Here is a 27,402-nt window from a genome sequence, read left to right as displayed (position 1 = left end):
CTGCGACATCAGAGAGGCGACGAAAAGAAGTTTTTAGAGTCGAAGTTCTACCTGCGAACTTTATTCTGTCAGAAAACCCGGTAAGTTAAGATGCACTTACTACACTTTAATTACAACCTATATTTATGTTCATGGTCATTATTACGAACTTATAAATAAAATCTATCAATAATATATGTCATTGTACTGATCGATCTATTTATAGAAATGATTGCAAGGTAAGATTAGTGAGGTGTTTAAAGTAGATTTTCCAAACAATATATCTTTATATGTCAAATGGATCCTACCTCCAATACGATCTAACCTGGTTGTTTCTTATCAGCTATAAGTTAGTGTTTCATTTGGGATTATTGATAAATCTATGAAACTAAAATTATAGCCACGAATATAAACGATGGCAGGAAGTTGTAATATTTATATCTAGGTTCTTTTAAAAAAGAAAAAGTTGAAGCGTATTTGGATCACAAACTCAACTAAAAGTCATCAACTTTTAATAAGTGATTGCATAGTTACTTTCATCTTACTCATAGATATGAAGTATTTAGATAATTAAATGTTATATGTGCTTATTATCTATGATTAAGACATTATATGTTAGATAAATCAATATGGGATGAATTTTTGTTTAACCATATATGTATTTTTATACTTATAATATATTGATGAGTGATGAGTGATGAAAAATAAATAGGAGAGGCTATGAATTTACTAGCAATGTGATCTAGTCATCTAACAGAGTAAAGATGACGTCCACGAACTATTCTAGAAAGTCCAATGTAACATTGATAGGTTCGCAACCTATATGTGATGATCTAACCGTTCGTGCGTTGTACTCTATTTTCACCTTGTGGTTGCCTTATTGCTACAGAATCCCTGGAGCAATATTGTCTACCTATGGCTTACGATGATCCTTAGGATATGTCCCTTGAGATGAATAATGAAGATAACCGGGATGGTTAATCAGGTTAATTGTTGATGTCAAATATGTAATTAAACATATTAATTATATTATTGTGGGTTGATAACCATATGAACTCACCAGGCCTCCCATCCTGACCCACTCAGTTTCATTATATCACATGTAGCGGTATAAAGGTACATGGATAGTGATGTTTTAAAGATTCGAGGAGATGTAGGCCATTAGTATAATAAGATGTTGTAAGGCCTATTAAGACAAGTTTATGCTTATGTTTTGTATCAGTTATGACATCCTAAGTTTTAAATATTAATGAAAACCATTTCTTCGGAAATGCTTTGATATTGATATTATATCATATTACAAATGTTTTGGGAACAAATTCCGCAATAAAATAATATTTTGAATTAAATAAGCATAAAGAGAAAGTTTTAATTGGACGTAGAATTGGGGACGTCATATTTCTTCACAACTTCAAGTTCTCTCTCTAATTCCTCAACACCCCTAAACATCGAATTTGTAGGCTATACCCAAGACAGATGGTCAATACTAGCATTTGAAAGAAAACATAAAAAAAAAAAATTACACATTGATTGTATCATTTTTTGCTTAACCTCAAAAGGGTTCAACCCTTCAAAGATTTCTTGACCCATTTCCAATGTAACAGTTCTCTTCTTGGGTATGGAGTTTTACGCTTAATTTCAAACTTTCTCATACCTAAAGCATAAGGCTTCTCATTTTTTTCTAACAACTTCTAAAGTTATAAAATCTTCAACATTGAAATAGGAACTAAAAGGAACACCCGATCGAGTATGACGAGGACCTGAAAAAGATGACTTAATTGTTACCACGCCAAGAAATAGGTGACTTGGTATTAATAACTTACATGTAGATATGTCAATTGGCTCTGGATCCTTGACCACTAAATAAGTATTTAAATTCCCCTTAGAGAAGTTGTCAGCTATAACCTGAAAGCTTTTTTCTTAAGAAAGCTTCAAGAAAATTTGAATCTTCTCCTCAGTATCTTTGCGAGCCGGACAGAGTTCATCCAATTTGGGAATTGTCCATGATAAAGCGGAAAGTTAAGATTCTAAAGAAAACATAGAGAAACAAAAAAACTAAAACCTTAGCCTCTGTCACAAAATCTTTGGATGGAGAAAGATCATGGCCAAGAGAAGGAACATTGAGAAAGAAATATAGCTTCTTCGAGTCATGATCAATTAGGGAACTTATCAAAACCAAGTAAGGCCTTGAAGTTTGTATCTTAAGAACATCACGAGAATACCCAAAAGTCTGAAGATTGTAAATGCTTGCTATCTTAGATAGTACAAGATATCTACCCTCTAACTCATTTAGATGATGAATCTAAAACAAGATACACCAAGTAAGTGACATAACTTGGGTATAAGCAAGCCGATGAGTTGTAACACCCAAAGTTTTGAAGACCAAGAAAGGGAAGAAAACCCTAAGTTTAGGGGTCAACTCGGCGAGTCCAAGGAGGGACTCGGCGAGTCCAAGGAGGGACTCGGCGAGTCGGAGCGGGATCCGGGTCGAGGAGTAAGTGATCGACTCGGCGAGTCGGCCAAGGTGACTCGGCGAGTCTGGTCTGTGCGAGGAAAACCCTAATTCCGGGAGTTGTATCCTATATAAAGGGTGTTATGTCCCTCCCTCAGCCCCCATATCACTCCAGAAGACTTGTAAACCCTATAATTCGTGTGAGCTTCCATTATTGAGAGAAATAGCTTTGGGAGGAAGGAAACTTTGGAGAGAAACTTGAAGATCAAGAAGGTTGCTTCAAGGGAGAAGTGTGTGCTTGATATCTACTTCAGTTGTGTTCATCTTGGAGGTATTAAGCTGCCATTTTCCCTTCTTTGCATCTAGATCTATTTTGTCATAAGATTTGGGGGTTTTATGGTTGTTTGAGACCCAAATTGGGTTAGGGGCTTAGATATGTTGTTGCCACTTCAGATCTATTGTTGGGTTGGTCCATTATGTCATAAAGCATCAGGAGATGAGTAGTTGGTGAAGCCCTTGTGTCCTTAAACCAAACCCTAATGTGTTTTGAGCCTAGATCTCTTTAGTTATACGTAAAGTTTGCAACTTTACGTAGGGATTGAGTTTTGGAAGTATGGATCTATGGATTGGAGTCCCTGCATGACTCAAAAGCCCTCTACATGTTGGGAGATTTGAATGGACTCGGCGAGTCCTTTGAGTGGACTCGGCAAGTACCATGAAGATGAGGAGGAACTCGACGAGTGGGATGAACAGCTCGTCGAGTCGGATGAAGATGGGCATGAACTCGACGAGTTGGATGAACAACTCGGCGAGTTGGATGAAGATTTCCTTGTGCTCGGCGAGTCAGGTCGCGAAGTCCCAAACCCTTCGAGTTAAGACTCGAGTCAGCGAGTCGAGCAAGGACTCAGTGAGTTGGACAGGACAGGAATCGGGAATCAGTAGACTCGGTGAGTCAGGGGCTGACTCGGCGAGTAGAGTCGCGAGTGGAAGGACTCTGGACTTATGAACTCGACGAGTCAGTAGGGTGACTCGACGAGTAGGGTTGACCTGGAAGGTTGACTTTGACCAGGACTTCGACTTTGACCTGAGTTGACTTGGTTGTCTTTCAGGGGTCAGTTAGACTCAGTGTTGCTTTGATATTGATAGCTCGGGAAGCAAGTAGAGCAGGAGTTCAGTCAGTGGTCGGGTAGCGGTCAAAGGGATTAGCAGCAGCAGTTCAGCAGTATCAGGTGAGTCTCCTCACTGTTTGTATGGGTCTAAGGCACCAATGCCGACCCATTTAGAATATGCATGAAAGACCAGGGGGCGGCTCCTGGCATACAATATGTTATTATGGATGATAGGAAGACCCGGGGGTTAGCCCTAGGTAATATGTATGAAAGACCGGGAGGTGGCTCCTGGCGCATTGTATGCTATAGATATGAAAGACCAGGAGGTGGCTTCTGGCACACTGTATGCTGTTTAGCTAAGTAGAGTAGTATGTACGGTTGTCTTTGTGATACTTGCATAGAAGACCAGGGGGTGGCCCTTGGCACTTGTCTGTAAGACCAGGGGGTGGCCCTTGGCATTTGTCTGTAAGACCAGGGGTGGCCCTTGGCACACGTCTGTAAGACCAGGGGGTGGCCCTTGGCACTTGTCTGTAAGACCCAGGGAGCGGCCCAGGCTTGACCAGGAAGACCACGTGCGGCCCGTGGCATAATGGCAAGACTATGTTTGGCACATAACACCTTACTTGGTTATGGATAAGTCAGTTATGTATGGTTCTTGGCTATGAATGGTTTGTATGGTATGTGGTATCTGGGGAACTCACTAAGCTTCGTGCTTACGACTTTTAGTTTTGGTTTCAGGTACTTCCGGTAGCGGATGATGGAGCTCGGGGTGATCGCATGGCACACACCATAGATTAGTCAGCCTGGGAATGTTTTACTCTGATAATGAACATGTGTTTTGAAAACTAATACTCTGTTTATGTTTTGAAATGATGATTTTACTTTAAGTGATACTTTATTAAAAGAATTTTTTAGTCTTGAATTTTGGGACGTTACATCTACCTTCTAACTCATTTAGATGATGAATCTAAAACAAGATACACGAAGTAAGTGACATAACTTGGGTATAAGAAAGCCGATGTCTTCAAAAAACTTTGAAATTAGAGGAGGAAAAGGAAATGAAAAACCAATAGCAAAGGGAGATTCATAAAAATGGTTCCAAGTAGGGGAAATACAATCTAATCTCAACAATGATTTAGAAACCCTAACATGATGCACATAGGAAATTTATCTGATGCTCAAAGTAACTCAACATTGGCATTAGAGAAGGTGCTAATCTCACTTTCATCTTAGGGAAACATTCCCAAATCAATGAAGTCCTCGATAAACAGGAGCCTTGGACCTAGTATGCTTCTTGCCCATAATAAAGTCAAGAGGAAGCAGAATAAGAGAGCGAGGTAATAGCCTGAAAGAAATAGAGAAAGAACCCTTCTGACTATGGCTAAATGAAAAATATCAACTCAAATTTACAAGAGAGTTTGTTACAATAATCTAGGCCATTCAAAAATTTTAGTTTCCTATAGGATAGGGTCAATTATGGAGAAACGTGCCACGTTACATCACTATCTGTAGAATGAATTTTGAACTTAGAAATCTTCACCTCTATGGATCTTGGATTGAAGATTTTTGGGGGGAAATTGTTATGAGTACAAAAATTACTTCTAATTTTTAAACATCTTGATTTATGTTAATATCCCAGGTAAGTCCAAGATCTTGGATTTAGCCAATATCTTAGGACTGACTTCGTTTACTTATAATATATTATGTATGTGTTTGTGGATTGACTAGAAAGGGATAGACCATGTGAAAAACATGAGGTCTAAAGCCTTGTGAAAGGGATAAATTAGGTGAAAAACTATGTACATAAAGCCTAGTTGATCATCATTCTCGGACACATTCTCACTTCTACTCTCACTTTCATTCTCTCAACACTTAAGCTCTCTTACACTCACATCACGATCAACTAGCACTTGTAATTTCATTTTGATTAATATAAGTTCTAAGACAGATGATTTCATCACCTCCCCATAAAATATTACGTCGGAGATCCAAAATGATAAAAGGCTTTCATTATACATCACCGTGTTTTTACACTTGTTTTTACTTATTTACCTTTTTTTTATCGATTGCAATATTTTCTCATATTTACATGATTGTTTATATAATTTTATAGTCAAAACTACTAAAATATTTCGTTCTATCTTGGTACCTTTTGAGTATCTTAAGATTAATTGTCTAAATTCATTCACTTATGACTTTAATGTAAGATAACAGATTAATTCTTATTCAAAAGACAATTACATAGGAATAAATAAAGAATAGCTAAACCCTAAAGGGCTTGGGCCTAAACCCTAATCACTAACATCCCCCCCCCCCCCCTGCAGTTTGATCAGGAGGGGACGAATAAATAGGAAAAAAAACATAAAAGCTAGATGAAGATAGCGGCAGCGGCGGTGGTATGTCTCTGACGACGGCGGATAACATCAACTACTTGTTGGAGAAGAAGAGAGAAGAAGCAGTAGCTAGAGACGAATCTGTTATAGAAGAAGAGAAGAGTGACGACAACAACGATCAAGCACCAGGCGGCAGTGGAGTCCGGAGAAAGACAATGAGAAAGAAAAAGGGCCAGTGTTATGGCAGACAGAGCCAATTTCAGCGAGATTGGCGACTATAATGTTGCTAGAGAAAGAGACGAGTGCATATAGAGGCTGCACGGCAGACACATGCCATTAGAGTGAGGAAACAACAGCAACAACATCAGAAGGGGCCGAATTAGAAAATAGATCTAAAGAAGATGTGAACCGTGGAGGAGAGGAGGCACAAGCAGACGATGCAGTAGAAGAAGCCGATGAAAGAGCTGGTTTGGTGGCGGCGACTTTTTATTATTATTTAGGTGTAAAAGAGAAGAAAGAGAAAAAATATCAAACATAATGAAGGCACCTCCGGCGACTGTCAGAGAAGGTCGTTGGAGGTGGAGGGCGGTGGCTACGGGTTGTGGTCAGAAGTAAAGTTTTAACCTAAAGCTTTGATATCATGTAAGATAATGGAGTGATTCTTTTTCAAAAAGACAATTACATAGGAATAAATAAAAAATACTTAAACCCTAATAGCTAAACCCTAAAGGGTTTGGGCCTAAACCCTAATCACTAACATTTAACATTATTTTTATCTTAAACACTTCGGATACATTGATTTGCATTTCGAAATAAATTAACTTTATTAAACAGCTTTCTAAATATCATTATTTTCTTCCCATGATCTTGGACATGACCAAGATCTTCGGCATATTTGAAGATCTTAAGCATTTCTATTCTAAATATTTTATTTTAAAAGTCTCACCTCGCTTACTAATTTGGTTACAAACTTAGTTTATCATTTTTTACCAAAACAAAGGTAATGAGAATTTTCGATCTATGGGATTGGAAACAAAAAGAAGCTCATGTCTATAATATATGGTTTAAATGTCAATGGGTCGTGGGTGTAAGTCTTAAGTGAAATTAGAAAACCAAATTTTCATTTCTTATGAGACAAGTTTAAGGAATCTAATAGGGTACAACCTCACCTTAGAAAAAACAAATTTATTGATATTTTGGAGGATTAAAGAATTATCTTGGGCTCCTTTTGTTTTGTAACAACTTTTCTATGTAGTTTGGTGATGCACAAATGACAAGACTTCGATTCTGGATGGATTCATCTCTGATTTTATAAAAAGATTATGGATGTATTGGTGCGTCCATTATTTAAAAAGATGTAAAATAATTTTAATACAATACTATATTTATTAAAGGGAAAAAAATTTCGTTTATTTCGTTCATCAATAAAATGGAGGATCCTCTTTCTCTTGCAGATTATATTAGCAGGTCTATCCCCCCCCCCCCCCCCCCCCCCCCCCCCCCCCAAAAAAAAAAAAAAAAAAAAAAAAAAAAAAACTTCGACGTTAATTATATTTACAAATATTGAATAATTTGTGAAACCAATCCAATTTTATACTTGCTTGGTTATAATAAAATTTTAATTTAATTTAAATTATTTAACTAAATATTTTAAAGATGGAAATCAATTTCAAATTACTAGATTAAATCGGATTCATCAGCCCAATTTGACATGAGAACACATTTGACTCATTAAGATATATACCAATTTTCCTGTTGCCCATGACCCCATGTTATAGTGCGTCCTTTTCCACCAACATCTTGACACGATAAATTAATTAATCAAGCTGCGTTTGTGTTTGGGTTTGGCCCATATTTATTTGTTCGGGTCAATCCGAATCCACCAAAACGAACCGGTCACAAATTGCAATCTCTAATCAATACATAAAAAAATAAAAATAAAAAGTTGATTTTCTCCAGTGTAATTACGATTCTCTATAAACACACGCCATCAAAAAAATTTGTACGTGTGTTGTTTGTATGATAGATGTAATTAACTCGTGTATATACATCTTACTATCTTACCTTGCATGAACGTTAGCTTACACAAGTACTGTAGATGGTATTAAACAGTTTAGCTTATGGGTTTCTTGGTTAAATGCATTATCTATTAAAAAAACAAACAGAAATATATCATATACCAAATTCGATCGCACAGTAATTCGTAAGTCCAAACTGGACTCGATGAGGAACCTAAATACATAATCTAGGTTTAGTTCCAAATGTACACAATCGTACGAAAAACTGAATCCATATACTACTTTGATCAGTATTCTCTTCAATATTTTCGGATGCAAAACCAAAAATTATGAACTCCAGCATTGACTAACAGACAATCAACAACTAATTAACTGACCTCTAATTTGCATGAATATACAAGAGAGCTATGGATGTATATCATGCATGTCAATATTTTTAAAATAAAAAACTTTTGTCTGAACCAAAACATGCATGCGATAGTAATATATATTAATTAAGCCGAATATGATGAAGTCCGGGTATGAGCGTCTAAAAGGGAAAGGATAATATATAAAGTTTGAAGTATGTATGTTGGATATGACAGACAACAAGGATTGTATGATAATTATATGCTGGCAGTGGCAATGGCATTACTCTTGCAGGACACTTCATGTGCTACGACTGTATAATGGCTCTGAAACTGAACTACCTTCGCTGTAGCAGTTGTAATGTAGGGTCAAATTGAAAAGATTTTTCTTGCTCATTGCTCATGTGGAGGACCAATATTTTTAATGAAATCCCTGCCCCCAACTGCACACACACATGCAAATTCAAATTCACTCCTTAAATTCTTATATCTCTATTAATAAAAACAGTAATAAATGTATCATCTTTCAAATACGCTTTATAATTACTATTAACATCTTGCCATTTTGTTCAAGAAAACTATAAAAAATAAAACATCCCAGGAACACGACTTCAGGAAATAGGATCCTTCTTTTTTTTTTTTTTTTTTTTTTACTTGAGGTTAAAACTAATGATTGCAAAATAAGAAATCAAAGAATATATCGTTATTTACCATGTTGGGTATTTTTTTTTAATACCATCTGAAAAGTGAGTGGGATAAAAAGGGGAAAGTGACATGAATCTAATTTATTGTGTTTTTGACTCATGGGGAACACTTACGTACTCTACTTTAGTCTGTAGATCAATCTTGTGCCGAATTATTATAGTGCTTTTTCTGAGTTAAATAAAAAAAGGACGTTTATGTTTTAGGTAGATTAATGAAAGTATAATATTCCAAATTGGAACGTAAAGAGATAAATTTTAAAGTTTGAATTCGAAAATTCTTGGATCATTTGAAACAATAACTGGAATGAAATATTTCATTAATTACATGTATTTGCAAATATAAGGTTAATTATTCAAGAAACGGTCCAAAAAAATTATACAAGATGCAACATACTCTTTAGTAATCCATGTTTAATGTTATTAGATAGCTAGGAAGGAAGATTTTGGCTTCCTTTTTTTACTTATTTACATCGTTTTCTTTGTTTTTACTTTTACATATGTATCTTAATTTTATTTCTATAAACATTATATAAAAATATATAAAATGTTTTAGAATTCGTAAAAATAAATATAAAATTCTTGTAATACACTTAATTACATAAAAATATATGAAATTTAAAGAACACATTAAACTTCATTTTATATTGTTATAAGATTATATAATACTTAAAAACAATTTATAAATGCAAGTTAAATATGTTCAACATGTTTGGTTTTGAAAGCAATCAATATAATGATATCGGTAGTAGTTATATGAACGCATAATTTATCTAGCATTTTTTCTGTTTAATCTACGTACGAAAGAATATATTGAATAATCTATTTCTATGTGCAGCTTAAAGAAATTGATCTGATAATTTTGTTGACATTAAGAGGCCTTCCATTGACATTTGATGCATGACTTAAGCATATGAATCCTTTATTTCTACTTGTACTTAATTTGTACAAAACCTCTCGGAATTGTTCCGTTACACTTAACATTTTTTATATAAATAGAACAAATATGAAACTTACATAGTAATACATTATAAAATAAAGTTTGAGATATCTAGATAAAACGTAACTGAATTAGTTATTATTTAATAATACTAATCCAGCATTTCTATATAACAAACTTGTTATCATTTACTAAAAAAGAAAAGAAAAAAAAAGAAACACACAAACAAATAGTATATGTTATATACAAAGGTAAATAAATAATAAACTTGTATATGTTTTCCTGAATTAATAAAATACTAAGAAATCTCACATATTTTAGGCGTAATTATTTTATTATTTTTTTATGAATAAATAAATGACAATTAAAACCTTTAGAGTATATTATAAGATTGACTTCGATACGTAGTTTGATGAAAATAACATGTCCATTTTTTTTTCATTTTGAATGGCTCGGTTTTTCATATTAGGCCAGAGAGAGTCGTGTATGTCATGTCATGTTGACACATGTGCTTTTCTTTACCTCAAACTCAATGTCACGACATTTTTGCCACACACCATAAATGACATATCATTTTCAGAACGTGGATCAAGATCAATTTTGGATTTTTTAATTAAACTATTTTATTTATAAAAACTAACATTTCATTGATAAAAAAGCTACAACATTCGAAATATTAGTTAACTTCATTTAATACTAAACTTACAACTAGACTTAAAAGTTGATTTAAAGCTAAACATAAAACATGACTTAAATACACTTAATCTTATTTGTAAAACTCATATTTTCTCATAGGGAGGTGATATTGCCACGACTCTTTTTTATTCATCCACGGATTTTAAACCATATTGACAATTTTGCCCCTCATTTATATGGCCTTTCCCTTCTCTCAATGTTCCACATATAGGATCTTCAAATTGCTTCATGAGGCTGCAACAATCACCGCTCACGACCCTCTGATTGTGTTTGCAGATGCCGTCGTCGGTTGTTCTAGGGCTACCTATTACACCTCCTTGGGTTTATTCGTAATCTCATCTCAGGCTACTGTATATCTATCTGCAATTAAACTAAGTTTTCTGTGGAATTGTATGTAAATTTCATAATTTTTATGTAATAGTGAATGTAGAGCAGTAGAAATCGAGTTTTAAATGGCGAATTTTGTGGATGTTTGAAGTTTACTGTTTAGAAATCAGCCCCCCTTCGTAATTTACTGGAATGAGGTACGGACTTGATGTCTGATGCTTTGATTGTTTATATTTATGAACATTAAGTTTGATTTTGGTTTTATATTTTTTTTGTGGATTTTGAGATTGAAACTGAAGTTAGAAGTGAGACCTAGGTGAGTGAGGAAGATGGGCTAAGGACAGTGGTTTCAGCTGAGAACGATTGTTACGTTTATCTGCCATACATTGGGACCTGATACTTCAATGGCTCTTTATTGTATTTTTGATTTGACGCAATTTGCAACAGGTTCGAAGGCACGATGCTTCCAACAAGAGAGAAAGTGGTGTTGCTCACATTTTGCACCTGTATTAACCTCACAGGTATGGCTCTGTGCTTGCTTACGATCACAATTCCAGATGTTGACAACAATCGGTTTGTCCTTATCGATTCCAGTCCGTTGGTGCAAGTCTCTCTTCCCCTCTTACTAACTATCTTCCTTTTTTGTACAAATGATCTAAAATGGGGAATTGGAACGGTATAGATTATTACTAGAAATGCATTAGGAAAAGAGCATATTTAGGTGAAAATGATGGTCGCAGGTGATAGGATTCTTTTGGAGATTGTGGTTCAAAGGGATCTCCAGCACAGTGAGATGAGGAATGAGTTCATTTGGTGTAAATAATAGTTTATCAAAAATGAACGTATGCCTTTGAATAAAATAATTGCATTCTAAAGATAGATGATGAAGGGCACAACTGTCAATTTACTTTAAAAATCCGTGGATGTATGAAAAGATGTTGTGGAATTATCAGCTCCCTTTCTCATAAGCTTCTCCTGCACTTTCTTTGCGGCTCGACGTTGACGTTCGGGTAATTTTGAAATGCCTTCCATCATTAGCTTCCACTCATGATTTTTTTTGTTCTGCAAATTGTATCATTCTTTGAATGTGTTCATTTAACTGTATGAGCCCCACTCTCATCTCCTCACTTGAAGAACCTTCGACACCTTTAAGCTTTCTCTTCGCTTGATCTTTTCCGATAGGACGAATTGGCCTTGGAATATTGTATGATTCGTTATTGTTGAGGTTTATTCCACATAGTGCAGTGGGGTTAAGGCGGCATGACTTTGTGTTGTAGGCCAACAAACTCGGTGCAATCCAGTCTTTTAACTGTGGGTCGGTGGCAATCTAGTCTTATGATTGTGGGTCGGGGCAATCCAGTCTTCTGACTATGGGTCAGGGGCAATCCTTTCTTATGGTTGTGGGTTGGGGCAATCCAGTCTTCTGACTGTGGGTTGGGGGCAATCCAATCTTCTGACTATGGGCCAGAGGCAATCTAGTGTTACATTGTGGGCTCGATGTGCATACATTATATATGTATTGTTGTGTGGGGTATTTTGGGGCAACTCACTAAGAGTTGGCTTACAATTGTGGATTTAAATGTCTTTTAGGTACTTATCGGATTGCACAGGTAGGATTGTACACACGCACATCAACAGTTTTTATGATTCGAGATTCTACGTCGTGTTCTTTATAACTCTGATTTTGAATTATGGTTTTTGAATAAATGGTTTGACTTAATGTAATTTTATAAAAATGGGTGTTTATCTTACTTTAAAAATGAAAAATTTTATACTGGAATTTGGGACGTTATAATTTTGAATATATTTAATCTTTCATTAGATATGAACCTCTCTTCATGTGCTTAATAAAAAAATTCCACATCTTTACATAAAAAGTTTTTCCATCTTGGTAGTCCAAGGATATGATCCTATGATGTGTCAACCTATGCTTCCGCTAATGCTTTTCCTTCACCCGGTGACCAATTTTGGTTCTCGACCCTCCTTTTTTCTTATTGTCGGCTTGAGGGTTATGTGGTCGAGGGTCGGGTTGAGTTAGGGGTGGATATTTGGATTCGGTTTAATCTGATTCAATAGATTGGAAGATGTTTTCTTGAAATGTTTCAAACACATTTAAATCGGGTTGGGGAGTGGGTTGGGATTGAAAATTTAGAATTAGGGTGGAAATTAGGATTGGGATGAAATGTGGGATGGAGATTGAAATTGGGGTTGGTTTGCTCCTATGTATAATATGGAACATTTATGTGATAATAATACATTAGTGGTGAGTAAATGAGTGCATCAGGTTGAGGTCAATACACTAAAGGTGACAAATTGCTTTATGAAGTGTTTGAAGCTTTTTCTTGTTTCTTCTAGAGGTTTTTTTTGTTACCTAGAAGAAGTCATTTTTTGAATTTGAGAGATTGGAAGAGGTTTGATGTTTTGAAGGTTAGTGTGAAATGAGTTAGAAGAAATAGAAGTATTCATAAAGGGTGGTTGGGATGTGACATCCTTATTTTCACGGTCAGAAAATACCATTTTATTTATGCTTATTTTAAAATAGAGTTTATTTATAACTGCGGAATTTGTTCCATAAAAAGTATTTCCCTAGAAATGTTTTTCATTTTTATTAAAAAAAAAACTTAGGATGTCATAACTGATACAAGAAACATAAGCATAAATTTAATCATTAGAGGCCTTACAACATCCTATAACACATGGCCTATATTTCCTCAATATCTCATCAGATCCTAGTGCTACCCATGATACAAAGAAACCGAGTGAGTTAGGTTGGGAAACTTGGTGAGTACGTAGGGTTTTCAAACCACAATATTATAATTAATTTGTTATAATTATATATTTCGCATCAAATAAATAATCCGATTACCCATTCTCCTTATTCTCACTACCTTATCCAAAACAAATGATCTCAAGGGATCTATCCTAAAGGATCTCTAAGTAGACAATACTGCTTCGGGAATCCCATAGCAATATGTACTAATAAGACAACCATGAGGTGAACGGAGTACCACATGAATAATTCATCCATACCTACAGGTCGTAGTCCTGTCCGTATGTGGTGCATAACATTTATAGATCCAGGACCTGGCCATGTAGTTTAGTAACACATATAGGTTGTAAACCTGCCCATGTATGATCGATTAAGACCTACAGGTTATAAACATGCCCATATATGGCTTATAAACATCTATAGACTGCAAGCATGTCCATGTTTGACCTGACTTGTCTAGAATAGTTTGGGGTTATCATCAATACCCTACTGGGTGGCTACGTTACTAGTCTGGTAGTACTGTAAAAGTCTCAACCTCTCATCGTCATTTTCATCTCTCTTTACCCTCTACTACCCCATATATTATAAGTATGAAAATACATATATGGTTAAATAAAATCAGCTCATATATTTTTAACTAACACAAAAGGTCTCAATCACAAATAATAGACACACATAACACTTAATTATTTAAATAATCCATATCTATGTGTAATATGAAAGTAACTATGCACTTACTTGTTAAAAGTGGATGACTGGCGAATTTAGCAACGCTCCACCTAACACTTTGGCTTTTTCTTTGATGTGACCTAGGTACGAATTCCATTATGTCTCATTCTTATAATCATTGTGACTAATGATAGTTTAGATTTCTCAATAATCTCAATGTCTACTAATCTATAGCTAATAAAATCATTGTGACTAATGATAGTTTAGATTCCTCAATAATATCATTGTCTACTAATCTATAGCTGATAAGGAGCAATCAGGTAAGATCATATCGGAGGTAGGGTCTATTTAGCATACAAAATATACTATTTTGAAATCCAGCTTTAAACATCTCATTAAATATAGACCAGACATCACTCCCGTAAGTAGATCAAACAGTATTACTACATGGAATCATTGATAAATCTTATTTATAGATTCATAATAATGATTATAAATATAAATATAAGTTCCACTTGAATTAAGATAAGTGTAGCTTAACTTATAAAGGTTTTTGTGAAAATCGGGAAATGGCACGGATAGAAATCCGACCCGAATGCTTCTAATTGTCGGGCTCCTAGCTACTCTAGAGCCTAGTTACAATACTCAAAAGTCCAAAAAAGTTGGATTTGTTTGCTGAGAAATTGTTTAAGAGAGATTGGGACTGATTTTGTGGAGAATGGAAAGAAATCAAAAAAAATAAATATAGGAAACACGTAGGCGCGCAACACACCAACCAGAGGCGCATCGCGCCGTCAACCGACGTTGCTTCTACCCCGTTTCTATCACGTGTCAAGTCCTGATTCATCCACATCACCTGCTTCTAGAAGGGTTGCACGCTGCACCCCGCACGCAAATGTTTCCATATTTTTAAAAATTCACATCTTCTTCGTTCGAGCTTCGTTTTCACGGTTCTTTATATTCACGCGTAACTATCGACAACTTTCATTTAGACTCCATTGGTAATTCTCAATTTATTTTTAAATTTATATTTTTAACAGGCTTATACTCTTAAATTCCATGCAAAAATCATAACGCTTTCATACGACATCCGTTCTCGACTGTCTTTATATTGACGGAATCATATCGAACAGATCTTGAACTCTCGTTTAGATTGTTTTGCCTAACAATCAACCGATTTTAATTTTGGTTTATGCGCTCGTACTGTTGCGCTGAAACTTCAAAAAATAATAATTTTCTCATACAAAATCATATTTGCACGTTCTCTATATGCACGCTCTCGGATCGTCCCATATAGCACTAGCAACCTAGATCTCAACATAATAATATAACAATTTTTAACTAGATTTAATTTTAGATCATTAATTCAAATCTTTTTAATATATATTTTTTTAAATCCTAGTCATTTTTTCAATTTTTTTTATCATTTGTATTCCTAAATTCAACCCCTACCCCACATTTAATTGATGCAATGTCCCCATTGCATACTTAAGCAATAAAAAGAGCATGAAAATAAAGAGGGAAAATGGAACAAACTCCCCTAGGATAGTAGTGGCGAGATCGAATTCTGAAACTTGTTTGGTTGACATCTCATATAATTTGCTGGAAATAATACTTCTAGGTTATTTTCTCATGAGTGTAAATGTGCAAGATTAAAATAAATCAAAGAACAATCTTCAAAAAAGTGTGTTGATTGTGGGCCACGACGTGGGAAAGCAACATCACGTTGTGGTGTCGAGTAAGAAGTCATCATGATCATGAAAAATAAGAACGCCACAGTGTAGTATAGTGATGCCACATCGTGGTGACTTCTTAGAATGTATTTTAGGCCAAAATATTATGCATATTTACTTCTTAATGACTTAAGACCATTTCCGACGTTTTCTTTATATAAAATTCTTCAAAACTCTTCTCTTCCTGTTGTAGGAACTCCACACTTATTCAAAAATCTGTTTTTCAACCGTAATATTCCAAAAATCTCAAAGAAAATGCAAACTCTTAAAACATCAGGTTACCTTCCGAGAAGCGCTTCTTTTTGAGGAGTCGTGAGCTGGACTCCCTCCCACTCTAAGATGTTGCGGATGGGAGTGGGATCTCCCTTCTCTCATTTTGCTCTTTCCATCTTCACTTGTACGATTGTACCCTTCTGATGTACGCCTTCTTCGAGTTTTCCTTCTTGTTTTGATCGACGGTTTCCTCGTGCTTTTGTTTCAATCCTTTGCTTTTCCCTTTCATCTCTGTATTCTTCTTCTCATCTTCTTTATGATGTCCTTTGTCTACCTCTATCTTGACAATTATTGGCTCTTTAATTCTTCACCCATATCATTGTCGTTTATCTCACCATTATCACTCGAATTGTCTTCTTCTTCGTCACTTTCCTCTTCCACTTGAACCTTTGGTGTAGTGAACACGAACACTTCAAACAACATAGGAATTGAAGCTCTTGGTTTGGAACACTTTACTTTTTCTAATTTAGGCTTCTCTCAAGATTTTAATTATTCCTTCATCAACTTCTCTATCTCATTTAACTCATTAAGATTTTCTTCTTCCAAATCATTCACCCTTAACACTTCATCTCTTGGATTGTCATAACTCACTTTTTGATTCATTTCGAAAGTTATTTCTTTGTCTTCTATATGAAGTGTGAGCTTTGAGTCATGGATGTCGATGAAGGCTCGTGCGGTGCTCAAGAATGGTCTTCCCAAGATTATGGGAAGGTCTTCATCTTCTTTCATATCTAACACCACAAAATTAACTGGAAAAATAAATTTCCCAACCTTCACCCATAAATCTTCGATGATCCTACGTGGATAAGTGATTGAGTGATCTGTCATTTAAAGTGTCAACCTTGTGTTTTGTAACTTTAGTAAGTTGAGGTTCTCGGAAAAAGAATATATATGTCATAAGATTAATGTTATTCCCCAAATCGGCTAATGCATTTATTGAAGTGGAATTGCCAAATTCACAAGGCAAAGTTAGTCGGCCTAGATCTCCCATTTTAATTGGCGATCCATCAATGATTGCAGCTGAACATAACTCATTGAGCATAATGGTAGATGCTTTTTCTAATTATTTTTGGTTAGTTATCACATATTTATCAAACCTAGGAAGCTTAGCCATGGATTTAAGGAATGAAGAATTGATCAAGAGAGATAATACTTGCTCCATGAACTTCTTTTGTTCTGGATCCAAATTATGCTTTAGGGATCAATATGGGAATGGCAAAGGAGGCTGACATGATCGTTTGGGGATTGAACATAACTTGATTTTGATTTTTCTTTTTCTACTTCAGACTTATTTTCTTCCATATGTGGATTGGGTTGAGTAGTAGTTGCATAATGGATCACTAATGGCTCAGAATGAACCTCTTTTTCAATGTACATTTCCATAACATGAAGTTGTGATTTTGGGTTGGGATTTTTAGGAGGTAACCTCTCGTTAACAAGTGTAGTAAATTATCCGAGTTGAGGCTCGATATTTTTGATGGAAGCTTGCTGATTTCTCATGGTAAAATCAGTAGTATCATGTCATTTTTCAAAGGCTTCCATAAACCTATTTAGCATTGACTCAAAGTCCATCTTCTTCTCAGGTGGTGGTTGTTCTTTTTGGTAGAATCCTCGACTAGTTTGCCTATATTTATCGTCCTTTTGCTTCTTGTATTCCTCGTAACGTAACCACTCTTTCTTTGGTTTTCTCTAATCTTCATCGTATTTATCACCACTAGAGTAAAACACTTGCGCTTTCTTATTCTCATGCTCTTCCAAATCGCAATCATTTGTTAAATATGGCTCATTGTAATTGTCACAACCCACACGTATGGCATGTATGGATTGATCCATCTTCGTTATTCTTCGATCTGTATTCTCTAGTTTTTCCAATACTGCTGTTATGTTCTCGCTTTCACCATCCTTACTTCCTTTTCTTCTAATAGTATCATCACGAGGGTTTTGGTACTCCCGCGAGTGTTTTGGGAACTCTTCAATGAAAGCCTTGATCACTGTCGGTTCCTTCTTTGGCATTGGTCACATTCACCTTATCATAGAAAATAGAAACCTCATGTTGAACGTTTAAATCTTGTTTTGGTCATTGTCTTAACAAACCCTAGTGTCTTTCCCATGCTTCATATAAAGACTCCCCACTCTCTTGTTGGAAGTTAGCTGTTTTCTTTCTTGAGTTTAGCTATTTTTGTTGGATGGCTAAATTGCTCAATGAAGGCTTCACGAAGGTTGGTCCAAGTTCTAATTGTTTCCGGATCAAGTGACTTTAACCATATTTTAGCATCCTCAGTAAATGTCACTGGAAGTATCCTGAGTAGTATTGCATCTCTTGAAACATTTGGCACATGGAAGTAGTTGGCTATGTCCAACACCTCACCAATGTGATTGAAAGCATCTTTGAGCATCAAGAGACTATGTCCATTGAGCTTAAAGTTTGTTGCAGTTGGAATGTCTGGTTATACAAGCCCTAGTCCATTATCCTCATGGAATCGCTTATTGTAATCTCCCATAGTCATTCTGGTGATGCTCGCCATTTCTTCTAATTCACTCTTTATGTCGTCCTCTGAATTGTCCTCAGTTTTTTGCTCATATCCAACTTCTTTCTTATTTGGAGTCTTCTCAAAGTGCTCGTATATGTTAAATTCGAAAGTGTTATTTGATTCGTCAACCTTCTTGTGTTTCTTCTTGTGGAAGGTTGATTTAGGATCTTCAAGTGGTGGAATTATGGGAGCTTTAGATCCTCTGGTCATAAACCACTTAAATAAAAACAAAACAAAACAAAAACACGTAAAACGAATACAAATGACTAAACTAAAAAATTGATTGTAACGTGACCACTATGTGGCCAAGATGCCCACAACGTGGCTGCTCATCGGATAGAAAAATAAATGTAGAAAAATAAACTTTTTGCGGTTTTTACCCCATAAAAAAGATCAAATAACTAAAAACAATTAAATAAAAATCTAATAACCTGTTCCCTGACAACAATACCAATAAACTTGATGTGCACAGATTATACCTATCTAGCTATAAATATATAAACCTAACTACTTAGCTAAATTATCCACCTATAGGCGGTATACCTAGTCGGATTATAGAATAGCTTGGGTAAGTCAGGTGTCAAACACAAGGTACGAAATTTAATTAAGAAAATAATTACTTTTAATTAAACTAAGTAAACATACTTAAATTGGGGGACTTTTACTGATTTTTCAAGATCAGAAGAACTTAAATCAAATTACTACCAAATTAACAACTAAGCAAGCAAATAAAACAAATTTACTTCAAGATTTAAAGATTACTATTTAGTTCCGATTTCACCTTCTCCTATGATTGATTTCTAGTGGATGGATTAAATTAATTACCAATTCATTAAATTACTAGTTATTATGATCAAATACCTAGTTTTATCAATTTATGAATTACCATGCAATGATCAAGCACATGTTAAACACAAAATCAATATAGGCACAAATTGGACTATCAATGATAAACCTAGTAGTTACTTTCCTATGATCAAGATAAGCAACCAACCACAAATTAATATTAATTATGCCCTCTCATACAATTAAAGTTACCAATTTTAATTACCTAATCTAAGATGTGGTTAATCTTAGCTATAATTATTTAATGTTCATAAAAATTAGGTAACAAATTCATGCAACTAGAATGATCATTTATCACAAAGAACTTGATTAAGAAACCATATAAACTAGAACTTCAACATGATAGGATTTTAATTATCAAACACAAGTAAAATCAACATAAATCATCCATAAATCGAAATCAACACATAAGGATCAGGTTAATCTTCACCAAATAGAAGTATAAGGTTTTTATCCTCTCATCATAACAGAAAAACACACAAAATACATGCTAATAAGACTAGAAATGAGTAATGCTTAGCAAGCCGAATAGATCTATGCAGATTTCTTCTAGATCTCTTCAACTCTTAAGCTCTAAGCAATTCCCGATCTTACGAAGATTTTCCAGAGGGTTTTAGTCGTAATCCTCCTCAGAAAATTGGCCAGAAGTACCCCCATTCGACCTAATGTTTGAATATATATAGTTTCCATAAATCTGACCACCATGACGTGGTGAATATGCACCATGTCGTGGTCTTCTATGATATTACATATTCTCCAAGTCGGCTCAATGATCAGGAATCTTCCATCTGCCACGTCGTGATTGGTGATCACCACGTCGTGGTCTTTGGTCTTCAAGCTTTCTTCGTCTTCGACTGTCTTGGCTCATTCATTCCTGCATCCAGCTCTGTATTTTCTTCCTTTTTATCCCGAGCATATCTTTGCTACTATAAAATAGATATCAAACATAATAAGTGTAACATCCAAAAAAATCATGGGTAAAAATTTCATTTTTAATTAAAACCAAACCATCAGAATTTCAAATGAAGTCAACCAAAAGTATGTCATAGTAAAATAGTCATCAGAGTACAATCCAAAAATCACAAAAGTGTGGAATACATGGGTGGATGCGGTGTGATCATGTCGGGCCCTTCCCTTTCGAGCTGGAAGTACCTGAAACCATAAACATAAAACTGTAAGCACAAAGCTTACTGAGTTTTCCCCAAAATATCTTATATCACACATATAAACGGGCCCCGCCCAAACTGCATACAGGCCCCGTCCACAGCATAACGGTCCCCGCCCATAATATATATATATATATATATATATATATATATATATATATATATATATATATATATATATAAGCATGAATACACATGCAAGAGTTACAAAGATAACAAGAACACACATACATATCAACAAGTGTCACAAAGACCACTATCATCCTACCAATATAATCCAGTGAGTCGGCATTGGTGTCTTCGACCCATGAGTATAATGAAGAGACTCACCTCGGTCGGAAGATAGACAATCACACTCTCGGGATGTTGCTACTACGACTCCTCACACTAAACATTCTAAATCAACCCTATTTAATACTTAGGGTAATAACCCATGAATGGTCTAGATTAGCATCTAACATGCCAAGGGGTAAAGGACCATTTTACCCCTTCCCTTAATGGGCCCCTCAACCCAGGACCCAAAACCAAAAGTCCTAAGGCTTAACAATAGCAAAAATTTAAGGCCCAATAATAGTTCCTAGTGAGTACGCTAAGCATACCACCTAAGTACACCCAACTTACAAATTCTACTACCAAGGGAAATAGGGCTTCAGCCGTGTACGCTCAGCGTACCCTTTTGTATGCCCAACATATGCTCCAGCTTGCCAAAACATCATTAAGCACTTAATGCTTTAAGTCCAGACATCAGTTTTGCAGATCGAGCTCTTGGGGAATGTCTTAAACGATAAAGTCACCAAGTTGATACCTTTACATGGATCAAGAGAGACTCAAACTCTTGATTTAACATTCTACTTCCATCAAATGAATATTAATCCATGTATGGTTGATCTAAAACCATCAAGATGCAAAATTAATGAACTAGGAATCTCAAAAACATCAAAAGGAACAACTCAAAACTTCTGGAGTAACATTTACTCACAAGAATTCATTCATGGGACCAAAATATGCTCAAATCTCAACTAGTCATAGATCTAAGCATTGAATAACCAAGGTTAAGACTTTATACCTCTAGGAAGCTGAGAAAGGTGAATAAACCCTAGATCTACAAGCTCCAACTTGATCAATCCTCCTTCACCAAGCTTTTTCTTCTTCAAGATACACCAAACACACACCAAAACACATACAAGGATTAATTCTCTGTAAAATGGGTTAGGGTTTCAAGATAAAGCTTTTAGGGACAATGGAGGCTGGTAATAAAAGGACCTTGGGGCATAAGGTTGCTTAAATAGGGTCCAAACCCTAAGTTTTAGGGTTTGCATCTGGCTCAGGTATGCCCAACGTACCATATGTAGACCCAACATACTATGGGAGAAACATGTTTCCAAGGTTCGCCATGGTACGCCCAACATACCATGATTATACCCAGTATACTGGGCTAACTCACAAAATCAATAGCACTTATTATTTTAACTAGAGACCGGGCATTATAATTTTCCCCCACTTGAATCAGACTTCGTTCTCGAAGTCTGCCTCCACAAAGATATTTGGGTTGTGGTCTTTCATCTCCTCTTTAGGCTCACACGTCCATTCCGACCCCTTTCGGTGCTGCCATTGCACTTTTACTAGATCCACCACCTTGTTTCATAAGGCCTTCGTCTTCTTGTCTAGGATCACAAGTGGGGAGAACTAGTTATTCCTGGTGATGGAGCTTCACATGGGATGACTCACTATTCACCTGTGAGGGCCAGGAGATATCTTCAACATGGTTGTTCTGGGTTTTTGACTTACGTGGCGGACGCTCGGGTTGGGGGCACGACGACGTTGATTGAGGAGCCCATTGTTTAGGATTTTCTCGATATGTTTTCTAAGGATTTGCTAGGAGTACCTCCTAAGAGACATGTTGAGTTCTAAATTGATTTAGTCCCTGGTGCGGCCCTGATAGCCAGGGCATCGTATCATTTGGCACCACCAGAGATGCAGGATTTGTCTACGTAGCTTCAGGAGCTGCTAGACAAGGGGTTTATTCAACCGAGTAATTCACCATAGGGAGCACCGATCCTATTTGTGAAAAGGAAGGACGGGTCACATTGGATGTGCATTGACTATTGGGAGTTGAACAAGATAACAGTGAAGAACCGTTACCCACTTCCGAGGATCGACAATTTATTTAACCAACTTCAAGGTGCATCTTGGTTTTCCAAGATTGATTTCTGATAAGGTTATCATCAGATTAGGTTCATGGACGATGATGTGTAGAAGTCGACCTTCAGGACTCGTTATGGTCATTACAAGTTCGTGGTGATGCCATTCGGGTTCACAACCACACACCAACAATGTTCATAGATCTCATAAACCGGTGTATGCAGACCAATGTTGGATTGGTCGGTGATCGAGTTTATTGATTATATTTTGGTCTACTCCAAGACCAAGGAGCAACACAGGGATCATTTGCATGAGGTATTAGAGACCTTGAGGAGAGAGAGTTTGTATGCTAAATTCTCCAAAATGTGAGTTTTGGTTGCGCGAGGTGCAATTCTTAGGGCACATCGTCAACCATAAGGGTATATTGGTCGATCCGGCCAAGATCGAGGCCGTGATGCGATGGGAGGTTCTGAGGACCCATCTGAGATTTAGAGCTTTCTAGATCTCATAGGGTATAATAAGAGATTTATCCAAGATTTCTCCAAGATTGATGTGCCATTGACCTGCTTGACGAAGAAGAATGTTCCTTTTTAATGGGGCCCCAATCAATAGCTGGCTTTTGAGACGCTGAGGTAGAGATTATGCAAGGACCCGATCCTCACACTTCCCTAGGCATGGATGATTTGTGGTTTATTATGATACGTATATCTCAGGTTTGGGGGTGTCCTCATGTATATAGGACATGTGATTGCTTACACTTCGAGGCAGCTGGAGCCTCATGAGGTGAATTACCCTACACATGATTTGAAGTTAGGAGCAGTGGTTTTTGCCCTCAAGATTTGGAGGCATTATCTGTATGAGGTCAGGTGTACTATATAAACTGACTATAAGAGCTTGAGGTATATGATCGATCAACCAAACTTGAATATGAGGCAGCAGAGATGGTTGGATCTGGTAAAGGATTATGATTGTGAGATCATGTACCACCCTGGAAAGGCCAATGTTGTGGCAGATGACCTGAGCCATAAGGCGGTGAGTTCTCTTATCTGGGATATATGTCTGAGGATGGTTATTGTTTTCTCCTCTGTTGGATATGATTAAGAAAGCTCAGGTGGAAGGATTGAAAAAGGAAAATTGGAAGGCAGAGCGGATCAAGGGAAAATTGGTCGGGGCTTGTTTACTCAATCTGGCAGGGTTTAGGTTCCGACTACTGTTGGAGTGAGATAGACAGTGTTTGAAGAGACTCATAAGTCAAAGTTTTCAATCCACCCGGGGCCACAAAGATGTATAGGGATATGAATTTGAGCTGCTAGTGGCCTTGTATGAAAAAGGATATAACATGGTTTATGGAGCGGTGCCTGACTTTCCAGAAAGTCAAGGCCGAACATCAAAGACCCCATGACAAGATGCAGCCGTTACCTATTTCCATGTAGAAATGGGAAGAGATCTCCATGGATTTTATCATAAAGTTTACAAGGACAATGCATGGAGTTGATTCCATCTGGGTTATTGTTGATAGATTGACCAAGAGTGCACACTTCATACCTATTGTCAAGAGTATATCTGCTGAATTCGGGAGGTAGTCGTTCGGTACAGGGTGCCAGTTTTGGTGGTTTCAGACCGAGATATTTGTTTTACCTCCAGGTTTTGGAAGAAGTTTCATGATAAGTTGGGCACTTAGTTGCATTTCAATACAACATACCACCCCCAAACTGATGGACAGAGTGAGCGGATGATTTAGACGCTCGAAGATATGCTTCGGGCCTCAATATTAGATCTTGACAGGAGCTTGGATACTTACTGTCCACTGGCTGAGCTATCTTATAACAACATCTATCATGCCAGTATTGATTGACTACCCTTCGAGGTATTGCATAGAAGCATGTGTAGGACCCCAGTTTGTTGGGGCGAGGTTAGGCATCGGGTAATGGGGAGTACTGAAGTGGTGCTCAAGACTACTGAGTTGATTCAGCAAGTGCACGAGTCGCAAAAAGACGACAAAAAAGTTATGCAGATCGTCGATGTTCGGATCTCGAGTTTCAGGTGGGGGACTTGGTGCTGCTGAAGGTGTCACCTTGGAAGGGTGTCATCTGATTTCAGAATTTAGGCAAGCTGGGCCCCCGGTGTATTGGTCCCTTCAGGATACTTCCCGGGCATTCAAGGTTGCATATCGGCTGGATCTACTTGATAAGCTCAGTCAGATCCACAACACCTTCCATGTCTTTAAGTTGTGAAAGATTGTAGCTGATGATTATGTGGTGATTACTTGGGATGACATTTAGGTCGATGACTGCCTAAACTATGTTGAGAGTCTGATTATGATTCTCAACAGGAAGACCAAGACTCTACATAACAAAGTGGTGAACCTGGTAAAGATGCAGTAGCAGTACCGGAAAGGCTCTAAGTGGACGTGAGAGCCTAAGGATGAGATGAAGGCGCACTACCTATATTTATTTGCAGCAACAGACTTCGAGGATGATTTCTGATTCAAGTGGGGTAGAATTGTAAAATTCAGTATTAGGTACATTTCAAATTATAGCTTAAAACCCAAAATATTTGCATTTCCAGTCCCTATGCATGGCGTAAGTTGGAGCTACGCCTTGCATAACTCATTTAAGTTGGTCGCGAATTTTGGCTCGTACGTTGGGCGTACATGGAGGTACGCAGAGCGTACTTTTGTGGGGTTCAAACCCTAATTTTTATGGTTTGGAACATATTTAAAGGACTTTATGGCCTTAAATCCTTCCTTACCTCCAGCCTTCATCCCTCTTAGCCCCCATCTTGAAACCATAACTCTTGTGTGTGAGTTTTGAACCTTTTTAGTGATATGTTGGTGTTCTTAGTGGTGAAGGAGGACCTTTGGAGTTGTAGTGTTGCACTTAAGCTCTTGGGTCCAACATCTAATCATCTTTGTGCATCTTCTATATGTATAAAGCAAAAATCTTGATTCTTGCCTTACTAGATCTTGTTCAGTTGCAAGTTGTGACCTTTTGTCCTAAAAACCTTGGTCTTATGAGTAAATTCTACTCCATACCATTTGAGCTGTCCTTTCAAGCATTTTAGAGTGTTTGGTGACATAAAAATGCATGCTTGGTGTAGTGGTGTTGATTATGATGGCATGTGCGGAATAGAAAAGATCTAGTAATTCATCATACAAATTCAAGAACACAAGGAGTAAATAAATCTTTTTAAGCTCTTATTAGATCGAGAAAGATTATACAAATGGGTTTGTATACAATTTCTCTCTCTAGTCTAACACTCCAAATAAATCTCTTTTTTTAATAATGGGAGTCACTCACTTCCTATTTATAGGAAAGACTCAACCTATTTACACATACAAGAGAGTAAGCCTAAAACACTACATCCAAGAGTGACTTTGCACCCTAACATTCTCCCCCTCAAAGTTAGGATTGGATGTCCGGCTTTAATCTCCAACGAGCTAGCGCGATCAAGACCAAACTCCCCCTCGAAGTAACACCGGTCTTCAAATCCGCAAATGAATATTCGACAAACCCGAGAAGCTTCGAATACCCATCATTCTCCCCCTTTTTATAATCAAAAAAATGATTATAAAACCCACTAAGGATGAGAAGCGCCCGAGGAATAATCTTCACAATACTCCCCCTTGATGTGTACCAAAAATGAATCACCAAAAATCTTGCAAGGAAAAATAATCACGAAAAAGCCACAAAAAATTTTCAATTTATGAAAAATTCTGACTTTTTGGGTGAAAGTTGCAAGATTTTTCAAAATCCGGGTAGAAATTGTCACTTTCTGAAACTTGCAGGGACCCGTTGCATCCAAAACAGCCAAATATGTAAAACTCTCCCCCTTTTCCAAATTTGGGTAGAAAGCGACAATTTGCACAAACTGCAGGGACTATAAATGCACAATCTTGAATTTTCAGCAAAATATAGTCCTTTTTCGAATTTGGGTGAAAACTGCCAAAAATTCGAAGTTTCAGGGACCATCTTCGAAATTCTGCTCTTTTGCTCCAAAACATAGGAAGCATGCCCATTTTCGAAGACTTGTGTTATTTTCGAAGTGACAACAAATCGAAGGTTCAAGGGCTATTTTTGAAACTTTGTGTTTTGCTCCATTCTTTCGAAACAGGAAGACTTAAAACATACGAAGAGTTTTTTTTATTTTTTTTTTTTTAATATTCAGCCCAAAACAAACACCCTTAGTAAACTCATCAACCCTTCAAAAATTTCATCAACACCAAAACACAGGGACCCTTCAAAATTAGAGACTCTTCGTTTTTCATTCAAAATCCAGATTATCTACTTCCAGTTCATTATCATAGAGATCCTTATCAGCTTTCCAAATACCCTTCGTATGTTTATGATCAAAATCAGCTTTCCAAATAT

General features: G+C 36.5%; 1 non-coding gene across 1 annotated transcript; it reads left to right on the top strand.

The window, feature by feature from the left end:
* Positions 1-18,410: 18,410 nt before the first annotated feature.
* LOC111884477 (small nucleolar RNA R71) lies at positions 18,411-18,518 on the top strand. Its single transcript, XR_002847794.1, has one exon. It is a non-coding gene; the product is annotated as a small nucleolar RNA R71 (small nucleolar RNA).
* The last annotated feature ends 8,884 nt before the right edge of the window (positions 18,519-27,402 follow it).

This window comes from Lactuca sativa, chromosome 3 (assembly GCF_002870075.4).
Source record: "Lactuca sativa cultivar Salinas chromosome 3, Lsat_Salinas_v11, whole genome shotgun sequence".
NCBI lineage: Eukaryota > Viridiplantae > Streptophyta > Magnoliopsida > Asterales > Asteraceae > Lactuca > Lactuca sativa.
Note: the sequence above shows the minus strand (reverse complement) of the source record. Positions and strands in the feature narration are given on the sequence as shown.